The sequence below is a fragment of the Lichenostomus cassidix genome, chromosome 10 (assembly GCF_008360975.1).
Source record: "Lichenostomus cassidix isolate B80296 chromosome 10, HeHo_3.0, whole genome shotgun sequence".
Taxonomy (NCBI): Eukaryota; Metazoa; Chordata; class Aves; order Passeriformes; family Meliphagidae; genus Lichenostomus; species Lichenostomus cassidix.
The window spans coordinates 1,981,257-2,004,249 of NC_139491.1; the positions used below are offsets into that span (position 1 = coordinate 1,981,257).

The 22,993-nt window shown below is 42.7% G+C and overlaps 1 protein-coding gene across 7 annotated transcripts in view; it reads left to right on the plus strand.

Moving 5' to 3' along the window:
* Positions 1-22,993, plus strand: part of MEGF11 (multiple EGF like domains 11) — a 268,537-nt gene that overhangs the window by 123,899 nt on the left and 121,645 nt on the right. The window lies entirely within an intron of this gene.

Genomic DNA, 22,993 nt, shown 5'->3' on the forward strand with positions numbered 1-22,993 from the left:
ACTTATAAATCTATTATAAACTGTGGTCTGTGCTTTGCTACAACATTGTTAATTTAATCTCCATCGCAGTGTACAGTTGATACAGTAAAGAAAATTTACTGTGCAAGAAACTTGAGACCCGATTAACTTGTCTAAATATTGGAGTCAGTTCTTGTCTGTGTGTGTGTGTGTGTGTATCTACAAACCTCCAGGAGCTTTGGAATGTCTGATGGTCTTGTAGGGATGAAATGAGCTGGCTGCTAATTTGAAAATGTTATTTATCTCTAATTGCAGCTGTTGCTTAGAGATGTTCTTCCCCAGCAGGCGAGGCAGGGCCACATTCCAGCATCAGTTCCTTGTCACACCTTAGGACTGATGTTGGAGACACAATCCCTGCCCTGGTGTGCTCCTCATGGCAGGAACTGTCACTTGTCCTGGTGCTAAAATCAGCCATGCATGGGCAGACACAGCCTGAGTTGTTCACTTCTGAGTTAAATTTCCTGTCACAGGGTCATTTCACCATATGGGCTAGTTGAATGCAGCCCCATGAGAGAGATTCATCCCATCTCATCTAGTTTGCTGCTGTGGGAATTGTAATTCCTTGCCAGCCCTCTCAGAGATAGAAGTGGACAGTGCTTTGATGACCCTGGAATTCCCTTTTTGGCTGTGCCTCCTCCCTGCAGCTCATTTTGGAGGCTCTGAGGTTTTGCTTCCACCCTTTCCTCTGGCATATGGCATGTCCTGGGATGGTGCTCTAGAGAAGATCTAAGTAGAAGACAAAACTAAATGAAATGAAAACAGATGTTTTGTGAGAACACCTTGAAAACATGAACACACAGTGAAGTCCTGTGGAAGTTTCCCCTCTCAGACAGGGGTTTATGTTTCTTTAACCCCTCAGGCCACCCAAACTACATTCATTTTACCTTCTCATCTCATTATTCAGAGGTTGGCCGCACTGCTCCCAGTGGCATTCCTAGAAATGTCATGACTTTTTTCCTTTCCTTGAAGCTTGGCCCTGTGCAGAATGCTCATTTTCAGTAAGCTGTGCTGATTCATAACTGTATTTCTCTCCATTTTATTTCTCAAATGCCCTTTGCACTCACCGGAGCAGCCAGGTCACCAAACAGGAGAATGAAAACTGGAAGGAACCACAGTCAAAGCTCTCAGTTGGAAAACAAATAAATATCACACACCCTTTTTATGGAAAACCTTAAATAAACTGAATGTAAGGAAGATGCTGCACTTGCACTGCTCAGACCTTTGAAGTTCAGGTCTATAATGTATTATTTGTTGTGCATCTGCCAGTGCTGCAATATCAGCTAATGGGGGAGAGATGCTTTAGATGTCAATTTGGAGTGTAAAAGCACATGACTTAGTGAGTCATGGGCTGCAGGAGGGGCTGGCTTGCTGCTCCTTCTGGGGCTGCAGGTAGCAGAACTCCCTGCTTTTCCTGACAAATGGTGATGGAGTGCATTGCAGTCCTGTTCATGGAGGGAGGACAGCACTGCAGCCCAGGGGGTTTTCTGCAGGTGTGTTAAGAGCTGTAGGAAAGGAATGCAGGGAAACACCAACCTCCCTCATCAGCCTGAGCACTCCTGGGAAAGGCTGGCTGGGTCTCCTCTGACAGCTGCTTGGAGGGGCTGGGCAGATGGACAGCTCTGGGGCCTTGATCCACAGGGCAAGGGCAAGAGGGTTATTCCCACTGACATCCCTGGGAGGTGGACTTTGGCTGCCATCCCTCTTCCCAGCCTGCCCCACAATTGTCCCTTTGCAGGGACAGAGGCATTGGCTGCACCACATTTGCATCTCCTGGTGTCTTCACCCATCAGATCTTCAAGGAGTTTTTCATTCCCATTGCTCTGACAGAGCTCTAACTGGGGAGTAGATCAAAGAGAAAAACCCACCTTTTAGCTCTGCTTCTAATCAGCATCCCAAGAAGGAAGCAGACATGCCTTTCCTGTGGTGATCCATGGCTGATCCCTCCTCCCTGTTTGGTGGACAAGATGTGAGTCCTGAGGAACTTCCCCACAGTGTCTTGGTTTGGGAGAGAATGTCTCTGGTAGTTGGAGAAAAAAGATTGACTCCCATGACAGGGACCAACCTCCCTTGGCTCCAGCAGCCTGTTCTGGCCATGGGCCTGGTGTGGGACCAGTGACTGTTCAATACACTCATCTCCACTCAAATGATGGAGACAAAAAGAGTTCATGTAAGATTTAATCCTAAAGCACACCAGGTTTTCCCAAAAGGAATTCTGTGTCTGAGGGGAAAGAACTGCTCTATCTCTTCAACACATGGCTCAGCTGAAAGTGGTTTGAATATCTGTAAAAAACATTTACTTAAAAGTTGCATAAGCTCCCACTTACTACTGTATATGAATTAGAGACAATTCTGTTTCAGTGTTACTGTACTTCTCGTATTTGCCACTGACAGCCTATCTACATCACATAAATAATCTCTAGAGCACCTAATTTAGTACTATTACAGTCCAGATGAAATGTTTATGTAATTTCCCTTCTTTTGAGATAAACTTCAGATACAGAGAGAAAATTGACTGTAAAAATGACATTGTAGGACTCTATATTTATCTTCTCTCAGTGATTTCCATAGCAAATTTACTCCATTTACCATTTGAAGGCATTTTTTTTCCTGTTGCCTTATTGTAAGCATGGCAAACTGAGCATGAAATTGTACCATCATGGTGTGTTTCTCCAAATCACACTTGTCACACTTGTAATCTCAGTAGAGGCAAAAGACAGATTTGGTGTCTGGGCTGCACTTGTAGCAGTGATCCCTCTGTAATTACAAAAAGGTTGTTTTATTAAATACCACACCTCTGCTATTCCTAGGCTGGAGACAGGGAGGGACATGTTGGGATTAATATTTACAGTGGTGTTTTGCAGCCCCAGCCAGGAGCAGCACTTTGGTGTGATAGGCACTGTCAGGAGACAAAATTTAAAAGCCTTTGCCTCCAACTGATTAGTCCCATATGCACCCTTTGATGCTTAAAAAAAAGGGTTCTTTTCCTCAGGGCAGTAATAAAATCATCCTTTTCTGTCTCATTGTCTAACTGCAGCCAGAGAATTGCAGTATTTTTGGATATTCTGCCAGTCTGCCAAAGGCTGTTGGTGGGTTAAAACTAGTGCCTGGTGAGGAGGGGGAGACAGTCAGGCAGGAAGAGAGACACAGAAACAATATGAATTATTTAAAGGAGGAAACAAAAGAGATCTTTTACACCAGATCTTTACTTATTTTTTTCTTTACTTTTTACTTTCCAGTTCTTTTTACTTTTACATATTGCATTAGTAGTGCCTTCAGTTCAGTATCTTTTCAGCTGAGATTCTTATCTGAATGCCCAGGGTCTTTGGTAAAACCAGGTAAAACTTGCTAGAATTGTAGAAGGTGAATCAAACCTCTGATCTCAGCCAGAGTCAGGAAAACATCAGCAAATCCACTGAAACCAGAGAGCAAACTGTCATAAGTCCCAACCCCACAGGATCTAATATTGGAGAACACCTAAGGGAGTGGGTGTTTGTGTGGAGAGAGATCAGGGAGCAGGAGATCTGGTGGATGTGGAGCTGTGTAGTATAGATACATTTAAATATCACATAGATTTCATGAGGTTCAGAGTATGTGCTCGAGATGAGATTAGGCAGCATATGGTCTTGGTATCTGTGACTGTCAACACATCCCTTCTCCCTTCAGCCATAGAAAACTGTCTTCAAGAGGTAACCTGCTGGTGGGAAAAAAAATCACTTATTTATTGGCAGTCTACTCAAAAAGCCAAACTTAAAAAGCGAGAGTGGCATATTAGAAAGTATTAAAGATCCAAGATTAATTTCAATTAAATATCCCAGTGAAACGTTTTGATAGGGGGCTATATTTAAAAGGAGTGGCAGAGTCATTCTGGATAAAAGCCAGTGCCCTTCAGTGGTTCTGTTTTGTCCACAGAGGCACAGGTGACATTCAATGAGAATCTAACTCCTAACCTTTGAACTGCTCCATCCACTGCATGGTCTCAGTGCCAAAGGAAATTCAGTGTTCAGCTCTCCCTGGCTCTGGATGGGGGAGGGAGTTTCTGACTAACATCCATTTTTGATGTGCAACAAAAATGCCATATGGAGTCAAATTGGTGATCACGGCTGCTTCAAATAGAGTGTTATTTCTTATTTGTGACATCTTAACAAAAAATCCCTTAAAGCTTGTCTTTTAGTGCTGAGCTCTCACATGCTATTGGCCAAGTCCTTGATGAAAACAGAGAACGATCTGGAGAGGTCGGTTTGACACAGGCATTTTTCTGTGCTTTATTTCAAAGGCTCTATTATTAATCAGTTGTAAAGAACATTCTTTTAATCTACTGCTGTACCTTCTCGTTAACATGAATTCATTTCCTGGGATGATCATGGCAACACAAAGGGTGGCTCTGTAAATTCGGGGCTGCAGGGTCCCTGCAGCACAAGGCATGGAGTGTTCCCAATTCCCAATTTCGGGTGGCAATTAGCTCCCTAATGCTCCCAACCTTCCCACCTCCTCCCTCCTCTCACTGGGGATAATATTGACATTTAGAAGCTGCAGACAAATGCTGCAGTAAGGAAGGGAATGCTTTTTTAATGGAGACTTCTGCCATAGCTGGGAGAGAGCAAATGTGTGTACACAATTTGCATGCATTTCAGTGTATATCTCCTGATGAATTTCAGGGCACTGTTTGTTTCATGGGGAAAAATAGCTGATGTAGTCACCATAATTGAATGAAATCTATTTTAAATATTCTAATGTGGGAGAAAATCATTCTCTGCAGAAGGCCAAAGTGAGTCTGTGTACCTATGAAATCATATTTCAGTCCTCAAAATAGCCCTGGAGTAATACATAGACCTTTTGCTTGCTCCTGGCAGAGAGGAAAGGCCCACAAAAGGCTTGATGACAGTGATGGATCCAGGATAAGCTAAGCCTGTCACTGCCTGGGGCCATCTCCTTGGTCCCTTTTGTCCTTTGGCTTTAGCCATCGTTGGCTCCTCCCTACAGCCCATGGGTGAGAGGTATGGACCTGAGCATTTCTCACTGGCCCTGCAGGCTTTTGGCATCAACTGCACCAACCCACACAGGACTCTGGCTAAATATCAGGTGCAGAAGTGCTGTTGATGTCTAAATTTTGGGACCTCACCTGTACACATTAGGGCAGATCACCCTCACATCTCAGGGTCACACCTTGGCTCTGTAGTCACCCCTGTGCCCCTCTGGTGTCACAGTCAGCCCAGTGACAGGAGAACAGAACCAATGATGAAGTGAAATTCCTCTGACAAGCTGCTCCCCATCTTACCCTTTCCTTGATTTGTGACTTGGACATTCAGCATTTCACACTTGGAGCAAAGGCTTATCTACCCCAAGCCAAATCCTTCAGCAGCTCCTTCCCTTCCCCCAGATTCTGTGACAAACCCTACTTTACCTTTAACTATGTTTTTTGCTTCAGTAACTTTGGTTTTAGGGTAAAGAATATAGAAAAGGTTTGGAAATGGAATACAATCATGTTCCATCCTGTGATTGCAGCAGACACAGCTTCTTGTCTGTACCTGTGTTTACTTACTCCTCATGGTCTCAGGTTGAAGACTTCCAGCAGAAACTATGCAGCCTCTTCCAAATTTGACATTTGTGGTCCTGTGCAGGGCCAGGAGCTGGACTCGATGGTTCTTGTGGATCCCTTCCAACTCACCCTATTCTGTGATTATATATACCCATATATCCATAATATGTAATTGTATATATTCCTAAGATTTTAAAACATTTGCTCTTTACCCTTTCTTTTTTTATGAGGCAAGAAGTTTTTATTCAGGGAAACTTGATTTTTAGAGAACTCAAAACACCCAGGAAAATGGCAGAACTGGTGCAGTGGGGAGCAGAGGCAGGAAGGCAGCAGGGATTCCTAGAACACAGCAGCTGGAATAATCCAGCAGATTTGGCACTGAGCTTCCCACTATTTCTACCATGGCACTGATGACTCTTTGAGGTGAATTAGGGAGTGATGGAAATAGGAACTCACATAAAACATGCATTATTCTCCATCCTTTATCCATGGCAAATTTTACAAAAGTGACAAATCCAATTTATTTTCATTAAATCTTCCAGTTGCCTGGAATAACAGGAAATAATGTGATCCACCTGGATTTTTTGCCTTGTCTCAGACCTGAAAAGAAATCTCTAGTCCACAAATGATCAAGATTAGTATTTGCTTTGCTTTCATGAAAGGTTACCTGTAGAGTGCCTCACATTCATTGGGAAATTTATTTCCTGATGAATCCAATTTACATTAATGTGGGCTCATTAAAAGATAATTATTGTGCTGAGAAGAGGACCACAGCATCCATCAATAGAACATCTGTAATTGTTTTAGTCGTATGATAAAGAGATAATTCTGAGTTCAGCTTTTCATAATGCCACTCTTATAAATGTCAAAACTGGATCCTTATTGTAGCAGCTATGGCAAAACTTAATTACTCTGATAATTATTATCAAGAAGCAGATGTCTCGCACCAGCTCACCTTCTCTCCATTAGCACAGTATAGAAACCTTTAATGTTTTAACAATCAGGACTTTGAAAGAGACTACAAGGGTCATAAATGTTAAAATATCTGGATCAGCCAAGCTTTGCTTGGAGGAAATTAACACTTTTGAAGGCAGCATTTGGAAGGCTGTTAAAGAGTGGTCCAGCTGCAAAACTCCTCTGCACAGTTTCCCTACATAGACAACATTAGAGTAGATTTACTGAAGATACTAAATAGAAAATTTGGTTCTATCTGGTGAATTTTGCTTCATGGGTAGAGAGCACACAGTAGAGTTTTGGTTGTATTAGCTGGCTCAGCCTCAGATTGACATTATATAATAATAAATAACATATACTTGCATTTATATAGCTTTATACATTCATGTTCCAAGTATTTCATGGAGCAACTAATTAACCATCACCTCATCTGCATAAACTGGGAAGATGCACTGTACAACAGAGTTCATGTTCTTTAGCCTTGGTCATTTCTTGGTGTAGGCAAACACATTTGATAACAGGGAGGAAAGAATAAAGGAAATGAATAAGAAAGTCAGGAAGCAGAAGGGCAGATAAGGATCCAGTCCAGTGCTGGAAATCAGTGGAAATGCTGGGTGATATCCATGTGTACTACTGCAGAACAATAATTTTCTTACCTGTCAGGAAGTTTGTAACAGTCAGGCAGTAGAAAATTCGCTTCTGGGAAGTGCCCTGGGGACTGCAATTTCATAGCTGGGAGGGGAAATAAAGGGACAAACAGACCTTGTGCTGTCCCTTCCACCCCCAGCCATCCTGGGACTCTGGGATGTCCCACAAGTGCCTCAGTGGCAGCAGCAGCTCTGCCATTCCATGTGCAACTCTCTAGTGAGCATTGGGTAAAACACCTTTCTCTGCCTCTCTGGAAAACTTCTACAGGAAAAACCTATTTACTGATGCCTCTGACAGTCAGAAAACCCAAAGAGTCAAGAGTGAATTCATAAACACACTGACTAGAGTGGCTCTGAATGTCCAGTAAAACCAGAGATTTAAACAGAAGAAACTCAGCATCATTTGATTCAAAAAATATGCATTAAATTCTCATTCCTAAGGTTTCCTTTCTAGTTTGTACGTGCAGAAGGCACTTGCAGTTGTAAGGACATTTTTCAGCCTGAAACTTTGCTCATCTGTTTGAAGAACACCCTCACTAGGAGCTGAGTCACATGCCCAGGTTTGGAGTAGTAGCTGCAATCTACCACTTTGATTAAAAAGTCTAATTTAAAATTACAAATGTATTCTTCAAACCATTCTTTCAGCCTTATAAATGCTGAGATTCTTTGTGAAGTGTAATACAGTCACTTTTATGTAGTAATACAGTTCTCAGTGTGTCTCAGATAACATCAGGCTCTTACAATTTCTGACTAGGCAATGAATTTCAGTTAATAATGATGTTTGGGACATTAGCACCTTTCATCTGGTAATACTGAAGAAATACAAAAACAATACAGAAACCTCAGAGCAGCATTTCTGATGGGCTGACCAAGGCATGGAATGTGGGCCATGATTCATGTCTCACAGTAGGTCAGGCTCTTCTCTTTCCACCCCAGGCTCTCAGATCATTCCCAGTACAATGGGCTCAGAGCCAGATCTAACATTGTATTTTTATGGCACTGCAGAGCACAAACCACCTCCCACTGCTCCTTACATTCCACAAAGGTGGGGATATGACTGTGATCCTGCTCCTGCTCCGACTCAGGAGTTCATCCATATTTAGAGAGGCATTCAGCACATCCTAGGCCAAGTTTGTATTTGCATATGCATGGATTGAAGCAAAGCAAACGCTGTAAGACCAAACCCAGCTTGCATGAGGGAACATCCAGTGCTGTGACACGGCTGGAAGACTGAGCAGGGTGAGTCTGGCATGAAACCCAGGCCTCTGCTGCCCCAGCTGAGTGCTTTCACAGCTCCCTGCTGTTCTGCCCCACAGCCTTCCTGTGCCACATGCACTGCAGAAAAACTGTGTCTCCCAAAGATATTCCAAAGACACACAGCATCATTTTAATGGAATTACAACAGCGACCCAAGTTGTCATGAATCCACCAGTGCAGATCACTGAGATAGCAATGCTGATTCTACATGAGGGTTTTTATCTTAAACCATCCCATGATTAGAAGAAAGCTCTGTATATCACAGTGAAAAGCTGAGATTCTTGAGCTCCCTCCAATATTTTTAAAGGCTATCACTAGCACAGATAGGGTAGAGGAAATGTACCTGTCTGTAGAAAGTTAGATGGAAATAGATACAGACTGTACCTGCAGCTGAAATAATGACTGAAGGAGCTGTCTTCAGATGAAGAGCACACATCTGAAATACTCAGTCACAGAGCATTTTTTTCTGAAGTTAAACCTAGACAGAATTTCTCCCAGGAATAGGGAAAATTGATTTGCTTACTGAATTGCTCACAGGAAAAGCTGACGTTGAAAGTTAAAGTAATTACAAAGAATGGAAAACAATTGGGTCCAAATCAGAAGGTTTTTTAAAATCACTGCTCCTGCCTTTGACTTAGGCAGCAATGCAGGGGTCTGCTCCCATCACAGCCAGGATTTGGAATGCATAAAGACATCAGCACTCATTGAGATACGCAGTTATGTCTGAAAAACAGATCTATAATTTCTTTCTTCTCCCCTTTGCTTGGTTTACCAAAGTGTCCCCAGGGTGCTCATTGTTAAACATATTCATAAAAGTCCTCCAACTCTGGCAGAAGTAAAAGACAGAGAGAAAAATCCTGCTTTGGGTTAGAGCTGAGCAGCACCAGTAGAATTTGCCAGTGGCTCAGCTCCTCCCTTGGTGTAAATTAGCACTTACAACTCCATTTGGAGTTTTGGAGTTTACACCAGCTTGTTCTGCTTGCAGCATTGCAAGTGACAGCTGAGTTTGGCTCGTCCTGCTAGAACAAATAGGAAAAGAAGAGAACAAAATATCCTTTGCCAGCACTTTCCAGATGATCTTTCTTTGTGATGGAAGTGTTTGTATTTTAATCAGTGCCTTTTTCACACAGACCAGCTACTTTTTCTTGAGCCTACAGAGGAGTGACACAAGCAGATCCTCAGTGGGGGCCAATTGATGGAGCCTCAGCAGTGCAGTGAGCAAATTCTTACAGAACAAATCTGTAACTCTTCACCTGTAGCCAACATCGTTGTTACTGTGAGGTGGAGCTGGTGGAGCAGCTGTGAAAGGCACCTGAATTATGCAGTGATCTGCACAGCCTGGAATTTTCCCACTGAGGAAGTCCCTGCTTGCTTTAGTGGTGATTATGCAAAACCAGCTCAGGTTTGTTGCTCTTTCCTTTCCTTGTGTTAGAAAATTATATGTGTACTCTGCAAATCTGCACTTTCCTTATGAAATCTCCATCTTATGCTTTTAAATCTATATTATATGAAATGTCAATCTGTCCATTTTTGTCACTCTGAATACAAGAAGTATTAGGTTAATAACAGTGACTGGTAGAAACCCAGCTCCATGGGAATTGGGATGGGTGAGCTGCAAAACTCCGTTGATTGAAAAAGAGTTAAAAGCCATGTCATCCTGTCACCTTGCAGAGTGACAGTGCTCCCTGCTCAGCCTTCATTTCCCTTCCATCTTCACACCAACTGCTGCTCTGACAGTTCCCAGCAAGGATCCAAAGGCTGCAGCAGGGTTTGCCCAGGCAGCTCCTCCCTGCTCCCTGCTCTGCAGCACATGGGGGTCAGCAAACTCCCAGTTCTGCTGATCTGGAACATTCTCCTTAGGAATCTCTGCCTCAAAGAGACTCACCAGACCTCAAATAAGCAAGCAGAAACAGCAGTGCTATTTTTGAAATTGCTCTAACCTTCTGTTGTCCTCGTCATTGATTTGTGATTGGGAAAAAAAGAGAAGAGTAGGATTTGATAGGTGACCTCTGACATGAAAGAATACAGCAGTGCACAGCCAGAAAAGGAAAGAAAGAGGGGAAAAAGATAAAGGAGAAAGTTTTAGGTACCTATAATGCATCACATTCACGTATATGACTGATAAAGTATAAGAAACCATATGTTTCTTATTCCAATTGTCCTCTGCACCCTTCTCTCCGAAGAAGGGATAGTAATGAAGTTTTATTACACATAAAATTAGCTTCTCTAAGTGCTACCATTAACTAGATAATAAAAAGAGTTGCCTGAATCTTGCAAAAGAATTGTTTTTTAAAATGTCAGTTAATTGCTAAATGACTTCAGCTCCTTTCCAACTACTTCATCTTTGCAACACTGAAGACTTCAGCAACTGACTGAAAGGTTTTATGTCATTCTTCTTAATTCCCTGCAAGGAAAGGCAAGAGACAGAGGGAGCCTCTTACACACTGCAAAAACTTTTGATGTTGGAGCATCCAGTCTGTCCCTGGTCCCTTTAGTGTCCCTGGGACAGACTGACCCACCAAGTAACAGCTCCTTGGGGTGTTCAGGGCTCATCCAGGCCCTGGCTCAGCCCTGCTGTCACCTGGATGTTCCAGAAGGAAAAGTTACCAAAACAAACTGTCACAAACATGCTTTCAAGCATAACTGAACATCAAAAGGAAACCTTCTTAGATTGGTGGGGAAGGGTCTGTAAGCCCTGGGTTGGGGGTTAAACCTCTTTCAGGTGAGGAGTTCTTCCCTGGAGCCAGAGATGAGCCATCAGTGAACAAAGGGAGTGGGACAAGGGGGCAGGAGGAGATGAGGGGAAGAGTCATTCCAACAGGAGCAAAGCCCTTTTTGGATCCTTTTCAAGCCTGTTTGGTGCTTGTTGTTGGGGATAAGCTGTGTTAGGACATTCCTGCAGCTCCCAGGACCTGACTCCTCTTGGCTTTGCCCAGCTCCAGCTCTGTGGATTCTTTTCCATCTGTTTTCTTTGCTCACAGTATCTACTCACTTAAACCTAGCTCAACAAAGCTCTCGAGAATGGGTTTAAAATTAATCTCATGCTTTGCTGGATAGAAATGGCTTCAATTGAAGCAAATGGGTAAGTGTCTGGCTGGACTAAGTGCTGTTGTTGTGAGCAGCTTTGGAAAAGCCCATCAGTTGTGTGCCTAATGCCTGAGCATCCTCATGCAGAGCACTCTTATTGGGAGCAAAGCATCCCAGGGACATGGCAGAAAGCTTTCTGGTTTTATTCACAGCCCAAATCATCGTCAGTAATAGAGAACTGCATCACTGTCTCTTCCACGTCTCTTTATCCTTCAAGAGTTCTGTTTAGATTATTGTACAAATCAGTATGAATCAAGTTTGACTTTGTTTTTATCCAAGGATGCTGTCTAAGCTCTTCTCATACTATACAGAAAAAACACTCCTTGCCACCAAATCCTGTCATCTTTATCCAGTTCTTCTCAGATGAAATGTCTGTATGACTCAGATGTCAAGGTTAGTTCCAGTTTTCTTAAAAACTTACAGGGACTCATATCAAATAGGAGGAATTTTCTCCAGCAAAAAGGCCACGTCTAGGCTGTGACCAAACTCTGCACCAAGTTTTAATAGGGAGCTTAGGGAATTCATTAGGTATGTAAAACTTGTCGGCAGTAATGAGAACTCATCCCTCACCAGAGCTGTAACCTATGGTTGGAGAAATGGATTGCTTGGGAACACATCCAGCACTGATTGTTTTGTGTGAGATCCCAGTGACTTCAGTGGGAATTCCTTTATGGAAAGTCAGTGGAATGTGACATTCTGGTCATTGCTCCTTAAGAGACTTTAATGACTGCAGTGATTTCTATGACTTCAGCTGCCCACAGGACAAGGGACATGGTCTGAAGGTTTTCTGGGATGTGGTTCTGAGGTGAATGTGTGGGTGATGCAGAAAAGCCAGGTGAGAATTTATTGGGTCATCTGAAGTGCTTGTGGATAAACTCCTCACCCTATGCTGCCAAATTGTCTCTTCTAGAGAGATCCACAGGAAAAAAACCCTATTTGACTCAAGTTTGCTGAATTGAATCATATTCCTGAGACAATTTTCCATATCCTGGTACATGAAAATGTAAATTTTATTTAGGTGTGCTGAAGAGAGATCAGAGGAATCTTAAATGTCTTAAAGCAAATCAAGCTCTCTAGATATGGTTGTGCTTTTGAATATGCAAAATGTCATGACTGGAAGGTCTTTTAGCCAGGAGTCTCTGAGCTGATGTTGTTCAGGCCGTTGACAATTCCAGTTTCTCTTCCCACAGTGCAGATGTTCACAGTGCTGAATTACTATTTATGAGTAAAGAAAGATGCTATTAGAATACTCTGGTAATGAAGGGAGAGTTTTGTGGGTTCATTGCTTCTTTGTTAAATACAAAACCCAATAAAGGGATTTGGAAGATGTCTGGGAGGGATAACTAGGAGAGAGTGAAAAAACAGGGAAAAGGAGAGACTGGTTGAATGGTATAGATGGGAACACACACAGGCAATTCCCTCTGGTTTATATTCTGATCACACAACAGTGTTACTCTGGAGTTACTCCTTGAAGCTAACAGTTTATAAAACAAAATTAGTCTGGAGAGAAAATCAGGTATTACAAATTTGTAAAAGGGGAAGAGGAATTTGACCTCATCGAGAGACACTAATGAGGAATAACTGGGGGAGAAATTCTCAAAAGTCTTAAATTGCACTTTGAAAATTGATGGAGGATCTGTGTAGCTGTGATCACAGAAGCTGCACAAGTACAAGGAGCTTTGTGAAGCTGCTCCTCCAGGGGCTTGGCAGTCAGGGCTGAGGTTGTCAATGCCCAGTGAGCTCCAGCAAAGCCACCTCAGACAGCACAGAGAAATCGAATGCAGCATCTACAGTTCACACACTTAAACCCAGGGACACTTCAGCTTTTAAACTTTCTATCACTTCTGAAAGTAAGATTTAGATTCCTGATATGAAGAGCTTTTGAAGATTTTCTTCTGCAGCCAAAGCACGTCAGGGATTTCTGTTTCCCTGGGTTATGTGGATCTTGCCTTTGGCTGCTATGGACAGTTTAAAAAGTGATAGTCACTGCATTGGCTTTGCATGGCCAGGTTTTGGTCATGGGGGACTGCAGGGGTGAGAAGAGTCTGTGAGAAGCTGCCAGAAGTTCCTCCATGTCCCATGGAGCCGATGCCAGCCAGCTCCAAGATGGACACAACTCTGCCCAAGGCTGAGCCTGTCAGGGCTTTTCCAGGATAACAGAGTTAAGATGGGGAAAACCCCAAAATTGCATTTACAGCTGGTGGGAGGAGTGAGAGCATGTGAAAGGAAAGACTCTGCAGACCCCAAGGCTATATTTTCTGTCCCCTGTCCAGGTGAGGAGGGAGGTGACAGAGTGGCTTTGGAGGGCACTTGGTGCCAGCAGGGACACCTCACACAGACGCTGCCAAGGCAGCACCTTTGGACTCTCTCTTTGCCAAGCTGTGGTGTTAGTGTAGGCTCTGGAATGATTGGTGATTTCAGAATTTTGTTTTCTAAAGAAATTGGAAACGCTGGGAAATGAACTCCTAAAATACTCTGTAACGTGTGTAACTCTTTGAAAAGTGTTTTGGAGTATCAGCTCTTTGAGGAGGTGAGCACTGTGCATATTAAAGTGATGCCTTTTCAAAGCTCCGAGCTGTTGCTAAAATGTTACAATAAAAAAGTCATTCCCTCCCAAACACATTACCAGTTAATGCAAACACAGGATTTTTAAAAAAGCCATTCCATTCTTTGGTTCTGAGAGCAAGGAAACAATCCAGAGGCTGCAGCCTCATGCAGTGACCTCCTGTGTGACTCAGTATTCCTCTGGAGAAGAGCATCAGCCAGGGCTGTGACTCTGATTAGGGGACAATAGGCAGGAAGAGCTCCAGAGCTTCTGAATGGGGTCAAGAATACCTTTTGATCAACTAATAGAGACATCTTAGGATGAAAGTCATGAATGTTAAAAGCCATTTCAAAACAGCATTGCAATAGAATAAGCAACACTTCAAGCACCTGAGATCAAATGAGCAATTGTTTTGTGGAAATTCTTGATCAAAGGGACAGCAGTTCCCTGCCTAGTGCATCACCAGGCTGTGAGAGGGTGAAATAAGCACCAAAATTCAGGTGAATCTCAGCTTAAAGCACTTAAAGGACAGACATGGGCAGCTGCACCGTGCAGGAGCTGAGGATCCATCCCTACCTTCAGCACTACAGGAAACAACAGAAGTATTTTCCTCCTTGAGTTCCAGATGCAGGGAGAAAAAAGGATGTTACCAAGGGGAAAATGCAATATGCTGACCATCTGGTGAGGCACTTGCAGGCAGGGTGAGATCTCAGCTACAGGAATGGATCCCCCACATCTCTCTTAGCCAGACTGCCAGGCAGCAGCCGAGATGCAGAAAAGATTTGGCTATTAAGAGGTGCTATGAAATACCATGGTACTTGAGAGGATTAACAAAACCAAGTGCAGGCTTCAGCTGCTTGACTCTTTGTATGTTTTGCACTTAGGTAACATAATGAATGTAGTAATAAATAATGTGGTATTGCATTAGACCATATGTTGAACATTAGCAGGAGTGATGTCACACACTAATTATCATGAACAAATGACCTATGATTTAAAAACCATTATTTCAGGAATTTGCAAGTGTAACCCTGTTTTAAGTGCAAAGGGCCAAGCAGGTCCTTGATGAAGAGGATGAGGTGAGGTCAGGCAGGGATCTCAGTCCATCGGATGAGGATCCACAGGGCTCCTGGGCAGGGACAGAGCTGGAGACAAACAGCTCCAGCATGGCTCAGGCAGGGGCTGGAGCTCCAGGGCTGAGCTGGAATGCAGCCTCTGGGTCCTTGGGCTGGGGGTGGTGGTGCCAAGGGAGGCTGGGCTGGGCTGTCAAGGCCCACCAGGGCAGCCAGACCCTGATAGAACAGCCCAGGACTGAGAGCAGGGTGGGAATGGCACTGCCTGGGGCTTCTCTCCAGGGATGTGCTTCCCTGCTGTCCAGGAGCAGCTTTGGAAATCACTTTCAGCTGGGAGAAACTTCTTCAGAGGCTCTGGTGTGTGAGGTCAGGCACAGAATGAGTGCTGGAAGAAACCCATGAAATCATCCAGCCCAGCTGGGTAGCACTGCTTCAGTTCAACCAGAATTTGACTTTTGCTCACCAAATGTAACTTCCTTTCCAAACTAACTTTTAAACCATCCCATCTTTGAGAAGCTTCCTCAGAGGGATGGGTCAAATTTGGAACACACTGTCAGTGCCAAATTCTCTCCTTTGTGCAATGCAGAGGTTACATTAATGTTCAGCCTTTAGATTCTGAAAGTTGTGTAACAAACTAATGTTTACAGACTATGATTCCTTATTTCTCTCCTTAGAATCAGGCACAGCGTAGGTATTTTTGATAAATTATTAAATATATCCACCAGGTAGTCAGGTTGAGCAGTGTTCATCCTAAAGGCTCAAAAAATAGCACATTGCAAGTGCAGTTTTTACTTATTATGCAAGACTTCTTCAGCAAGCAGAAGTGAAGAGTGGGAGAGGTGGAGATACAATCCCATGTGTTGATGGAGTGATTACTTCAGGAATTCATTTGTGTTTGCTAAAAAACTTTATGCAGATTTGTCCAGGTCATTTGGAGCTCTGCCTCTCAACTGTGCACATGCTGAGGATTATGAAACCCCGCTGAGTTCTCATCTTCTGAATTCCTTTTATCTTGTTTTTACTTTGGACTGCATCATACTGAAATTTAGTGGGAATCTGTTACATCCCTAACTGCAGAGTTACCATAATGCATTTAACATGGCCTGCATATCAATTACATTCCTATAATCATGGATTAAAGAGTCTGGAACGGCACATATAAAGAAATCAAGAATTTAGTTAGGTTTTATAACTGTGGGCTTAGAGTCAGTGAGAAATAAAAATGCATGCAGACTTGGTTTTCCTTCCCTTCCTTGGGCAGCTGCCCAAATGTTGCATCTCTGAGTTAGAAAAAGGAGTTGGGTTTGGCTCCTGTACAGATTCCACATTCACTGAGCTGCTTTCTTCATTTAGTGAAGGCTCTCTCTGAGCAACACTGGCCACATTCATCTTTATTAGGCTGTAATGGGAGTCACTGCACGAGAAGCCTTGATCCTGAGCTCTGCAGAAAACTGCAGCTTGCAGATGCTCTAATCCTACCAGCTATTAGCACAATAAATTTGTAATTGATATATAGGTGTAAGTCTTCCACATCACCTACCTGAAAGGCAAGAGTTATGAAATTTAATAAACTGCCTCTGTCCTTGGAGCTGTGCTCTCCCTTCATTGAGGAGAACAAAATGTCCATCAGTGCTCCTGACAATTATTAGAATCATTGTTAATGTACTGTGAGGAGTAATTCACCATCAGGGCAAGCTCTGAGACACAGTAGGCAAATTTAAAATATTTTATTGTGCTAATATTACAGTTACAAGTGATATTTTAAAGCAATTTGCCATGATAATGTCAATGCAGTGCTAAGACAAGTAGTTCCTTTTAATGCTGCTCACAGAGAAGCTGATATCCACACAGATGTAGCAAAGCTTCTGAAAGACTGGCTTAATACAAGGAAAGCAAAATCAGTGTGACACAGCACAGTAGTGAGGGAACAAACACTGGGTGGGTTTCTGGAAGGTGTGAGTGCCTGAGCTCTGAGCTGAGCTGTTGGGTAACAGATTGCAGCCTGGACACACCAATGACTCCACCACGGAGCTGCTGCAGTGCAATTTGCATCTTTTTCTTTCTAAGAAAACCAGAAATGCTATAAACATATGCAAAAATAGTTAACTGTTCCCTCCAAGGCACTATTTTACCACATTTCTAGGATATTAAGACAAACTAATCATGTCTGTACTAAAGAAATTCTGTTTCTCCTCAGCAGTATGCAAGGGGAGCAACATCTTCCTGGAGGTGTACATTTGATGAACTGCAGCACTGATTATTTGATTGATTTAACTATCAGAGAGGTTATAATAATAATAAACCAATTCAAGACATCATTAACTAGCAGAGCATTTGAAATAATACAAATGAGACATTGATTCATGGGCATGTTCAGATTTATTTTTATGTACTGTTGGGGTCCTTAGATATTTAGAGCCAGTTTACACATAATTATGGACACTTATGTAATGCTGTTTTCTGAGAGAAATTCTTGATCATAAGTAGTTTGTAACCAGGCAGAAAACAGAAAGAACATCTAGAACATAAAAAAGAAAGAAACAATATCTCCAGAAGGAGTTAGAAAAATGCAGAACTTTGCAGAGAGCTCAGCACGAGGTAAGAGTGGGAAATACCTCCAGCCACCACATATTGGGCAATTAGTTACCTCAAAATTTGGGTTGGAAGGCTTTGGAAAACAGATGATTCCTTATGCTTTTGTTTGTGCTTCTTCACCTATGGGTGTCTTTAATTATGCAAATGTATACCTTAATGCAATTGTGCCTTTTGTGGAGACAAATATTGGTGCTATTTGAGAGGGCTGTGGATGCCCAAGGTAAATGCTGACTTTTGAGCACATGTGAGGCTGCCATGGGATTAAAGGAATGTCATTTATAAATGCATTCCTTTGATTGGTGAAACAGCTGAGTTTCCATTGCAGCCTCCTCTAGTCCACATGACTTTGCATCTGACCACTGATGGTTTGAGGATCTTTAGCACAAATAAAGACTTTGTAATAAAGCCTTCCCCATCTCTCCTTCCTTTCGGCACTCTGCACATCCTTTACATCCAATGGGAAAAAATGATCTCCTGCAGAGACTTTGGAAGCTGCAGAAGAAGCTCTTCTTCCCCTCCTGAGCCTCACCAGAGACCAGGTGGCCATAACGTGGTGATTGGGGATTTCATTCACATTTTCTACAGTTCCTCTTTTTTGCTGCAACAAAGGACTTTCTTTAACTAGGCCACCCATTAATGATCAGATACTTTTATCCTTTCTTGCCAGACCCAAACTCTTTTCTCCTCTCCGTAATATTCTTTGCCTGCTTCTGCTTCATAATCAATGTAGGCAGTTTTATTAGTTCCAGGATCTAATTTAACATCAAAAGAATCAGACCACCTCTCTGGTGTGTGAATGACTGGCAGGCCTGATTCAGGGAAGGCATGAGACACGTTTAGTATTTCATAGAACCAGCTTTTCTGTCTGCCAGCATTGCTGCCTGAAATGCAGGGAGAGCTGAGGGAAACCATGGTGGGTACAAAAGCAGCAGTAAAGAGTTTTTTGTGCCAGATCCCCAAAGTGTGCCTGTAAAAATATTTCCTAAGGCAGCTCTCCATCACTGCTCGTGTTAAACCTTTTAAGTCCATGTGTAATCTGGTAAATCTTATTCATCCAGATAGATGGATTTGAATGAGAGCTCACCCTGCGAGGAAACACTGGCCTGGAGAAGATAACAGTTCTTATTTGTCATCCTCTGTTATTGTAACCATATTACAGGGGATAATGAAGTGCAAGGGACAGCAATTAGTTGGTGGCAGCACAAATGATAAGCACAGCACCAGGACTTTCATATACTGTGGTGTGCAACGCAGCCTATTGATTTAACGGCAGCTTTTCTCCCTTTCACTCTCTAGTAAAAAACAGCACTGAGATTTATGTGAGCAGCACTGCTTTGGAATACAGATCAGGCTGGAGAAACGCTGGTGTGAAGCTTTGGATGCTCACAGTTTAACAAACCTGAGCCTAGGTTAATTCATAAAGAGCTTTCCAGAAGGGGCTGAATGCCGTGTGCTCCTCAGTGGGGCTCCTTGGCTTTGCTCCTCACACCTGACTGCCGATTAATCTGCCTTTTAACTGTGCCTGCATGGAGCCACACATGCTTGGAGCCACCAGCAATGTGTCTCTCTCCAGGCCTCTCCGAACTGGGTCACCCTTCAGCTGTTGGTTAGTGCTAAATTATTCCCTTTGCGATTCCCAAGGCACTCCGTGGGGCTGCCTATTGTCATGTGCTGGCACTGAGATGGTGGAACAGATTATGGGCAATCTGTCAGTTCAGGCTGCTCAAGGAGAGATGAAAAATCAGACACGTGTTGCTCTCGCACACTGAGAAATCCAAACAAAGACAACGGGCAAACTATTTTTTGCCATTTATTATTCCTTTATTATTTCCTGTTATAATATGACAAGTAAAGCATGAAGTGCACTTTGAATAAAGAGCTCTAATGATGTTTGGCATCACCAAAATGTTCATGTGGATCTCAATGGAGAATAATTGCAGGTGTCTTGGGTTGGTTTTGATGTTCAGCAGCTTCCATAGAGCCCGTGGAGGCTGAACCCCACCCCAAATATCACCTTTCGTTGCACCTAAGAACACACTTCACTTGTCAGGGTTGAGGCAGAACCACTGCAGGGTGATGATACATGTAGATTAGTTTATCATTAATGTTTCCTGGCACAATTCAAAAAATTTGCTTCCTCTTTTCTTTTGAAAATGAGAATCCAGAATAATTTGTAGTTGATCTTGGAGGGGATTTTAAGTTCAATGGAAATCATGGCCTTTGAATACAACCAAGCCACCAACCTTGTAGGAATTCTTGTATGGACTTCCAGAATTTTCCAAGGCCAGGTTGGACAGGGCTTGGAGCAACCTGAGATAATGGAAGGTGTTCCTGCTCTTGGCAGGAGGTGGGATGAGATGGTCTTGAAGGTCCTTTGCCACCCAAACCATTCCCTATTCCTCCCTCTCTAGCAGTGGATTATATAACATCAGGAGTTGCAGGCTCTGCCTTCAGCAGGGTGAAGCTTTTTTGGGTTTGTCTCTGATAAATAATTGTCTGCCAGTGAACATGTTTAGTATTGCCACCTAATGTAGGTTAAAAAGAGAATTGTGTTGGAAATTTCATTCTGAAGAACAAGCAGGGAGATGATAAATGCCACAGAAAACAGCTCCAGTCACTGCAATGCTTAATGTTTTCTAGCCTTGGTTTTATATCAGCTTCCAATTACAACTACAAAGGCAGAACCCCAATGTCGATGTAATTAGAAGACATATAAGCAAATTAAGAATTGAACACATATTTCAGAGCTTAGAAGAAACAATCCTAATAACCTTTTTTGCCATTAAAGAAGCCTATTTTTTTGTTCTAAACCAAAGACATTCTGCCAATGGCTGAACAAGGATGAGAAAGTTGTTTGGTGTGGGGAGTTTGGGTTGGTGTCATGATTTATTGTGGGACAGGAATTCCCTCCCAGCCCTTCCCTGGTTTTGATGGTTTTTTGTGCTGTTGGCACTCTGGAGGATCCTCAGCTCTTGGATCAAACCAGAAAACATCCCCACAGATGCTGCACCCCCTGTGCCCTCAGGCAGGTTGTAGCAGTAATGATCCAAAGGGGTTTAGGAGTTTTATTGCGGCAAGGGGGTGGCAGGGGTCAAATCTGCACCAGAAAACCTATAACTGAGTCTGTAATTCCTTTATGGGCAAAGCTGCAGGGATTTCTGCTTGATTAAGGATTGCATGATTGAGGCCAGTGACATTAACAGGCACAATGTCCCCTCTGCATCTAAAATAGTGATCAAACATGACAGCAAAAGCCATGTAATAGCAAAATCCCAACACTTTCTTGCTGATGAGTGAGAGAGTGGCTGCATGCTTCCCATGCTTCTCAGGTCTATAAATGGGATTTATTTCTCAGGTTTTTTTCTGCTATTAAGAGCAATTTTTGGAACTTTCCTGTTGTATTTAATGTGTATCTTTTGCCTGTCCAGGCTCTGCACTTGCCCAGCTTTGTTTTGAGGCTCCATGATCAATAAATGTCACTGCTGAAGTGCTTTGCCAGTTCAGGTATCAGAAATGAAAACAGAAGCTCCAGCTCTCTTTTACTGGTCGTAACAAATTGATTCTTTTTGGTCTACCTTGCATTTCTCTCACTTCATGTGTCTGAAGAGGAGGAGATTTCTCACAGCACCTGCTGCTGGGCCAACCTGAATTCCAAGATCCTTTAAATATTTGTTATTAAATTTGTCTTGTGGTCATGCAAAATGGGAGCCAGTGGGATTCTTGTAATTTGAAACCATCTGTGTTTTGGCAATTAAAAATAGTAAAACAGAGACTGTCCATGCAGAATGAAGCTGCACTTGTAATTACAATTTGTCCGTGAATACTCAGGGTTGTGCAATTAGGTGAGGAATTATGTGCTTAAAGGACCACTTGGGCACTTTATGGCCAAATAAAAACATAACTATTCATAAGTACAGGTGCATATATGTTTGCTTAAAAAGAAACAACAAACAATTATTGGATCCCCAGTGGGATAGTTTATTCCCTTCCCCAGGAAATAAGAGGACTGGCTTGTGCTGAAAGAAGAATTTTTATCCTTGTGGCACAAAACCTTACCAGGATTGTTTTCCAGTTACTGTTTTGAGCAACAGCACAAGTTCAGGAATGGATGTATCTGAAACTTTACTTGTAGCTCCCCAAAATACATCCACAGTTTACTCTGTTTTGCAGCCAGTTTTGCTGAAACACAGAAGTGCAGAGAGCTTTGCCACTCAGTTTAGCTTTTTTTCCCTCAGAAAGTCCATTAACGAACACTTATTGTTCTTAAGGGTTTGTGACACATATGAAATGTAGAACTTACATTTCTTCAGAGTCAGTTAATGAACTGAGTGTGCATTGCTGCCTGCTGGAATCTGTCCCTGAGATTTCCAATTCCTTTTGCTTAATTTCTGTGTTCTGGAAGTTTTAAAACTGTCAGCAAAGATGTTTTACCAGCCTTCCCATTATGGCAGAAACAGAACCCTACTTTCATTAAGGGGTGGAAAGGGATGCCAGTTAGATTCTTTTTTCCTCAGATTTCAAAGGACGAGGTATGGGTGAGCAAAAGGCACCATTGCAAACAAAAATAGAGCAGGTAAAATATGTACCCACTGGAAAAAATTAGAAGAGCTTCAGTCATCTATGCAGAACACATACGACACCTAATTAAATCAGGTTTCACTGAAATTAAAATAAATGGCCTGAATTAATGAATGCAGCTTGTGAGGAACACTCAGCTCCCATTGTGCAGGCAGACTTTACAGGAGGCATTTTTGATAAGATATTTTGAGGGGCAGAAGCTGTCCCTGCGTGTTTGTACCACGGAGAAGGGCAGAGGACAGGATAGAGACCTCTTCTCTGATACCTGGATGTGTCCCAGCTCCTCTGCCTCCCTGCTGGGTGACCTTTGGCAAGTCACATCTCATTTCTGACGCTCTCTGAAAGCATTCTGTAGTCTCCTCAGGGGTAGCAATATTTAGGAACAAAGCATCATTGTAGCAGTAATGTGTGATTTGCGTGCTGCTTTATTCCACAGGATGGGGCTTAAACAGAATTTATGGGAAATGCTGGCTTGTGCTGGATCTCTGCACAGGAGTGAATCTTCCCCAAGATCAATAGAGTCATTCCCCAGCCCTGTGGGTTTTATGAGTGCCACAGCATGAAGGAATCAGGTCCTTCCCCAACAAAAGCACTATGCCTCTGCCATAGTTGTTAAGCTTGGGAATTGGATGCAAACTACATTCTGGTTTTCCAGTGTTTTCCACTTCTTTGTAATCATTAATGAAATTGCATTCCTGCTAAT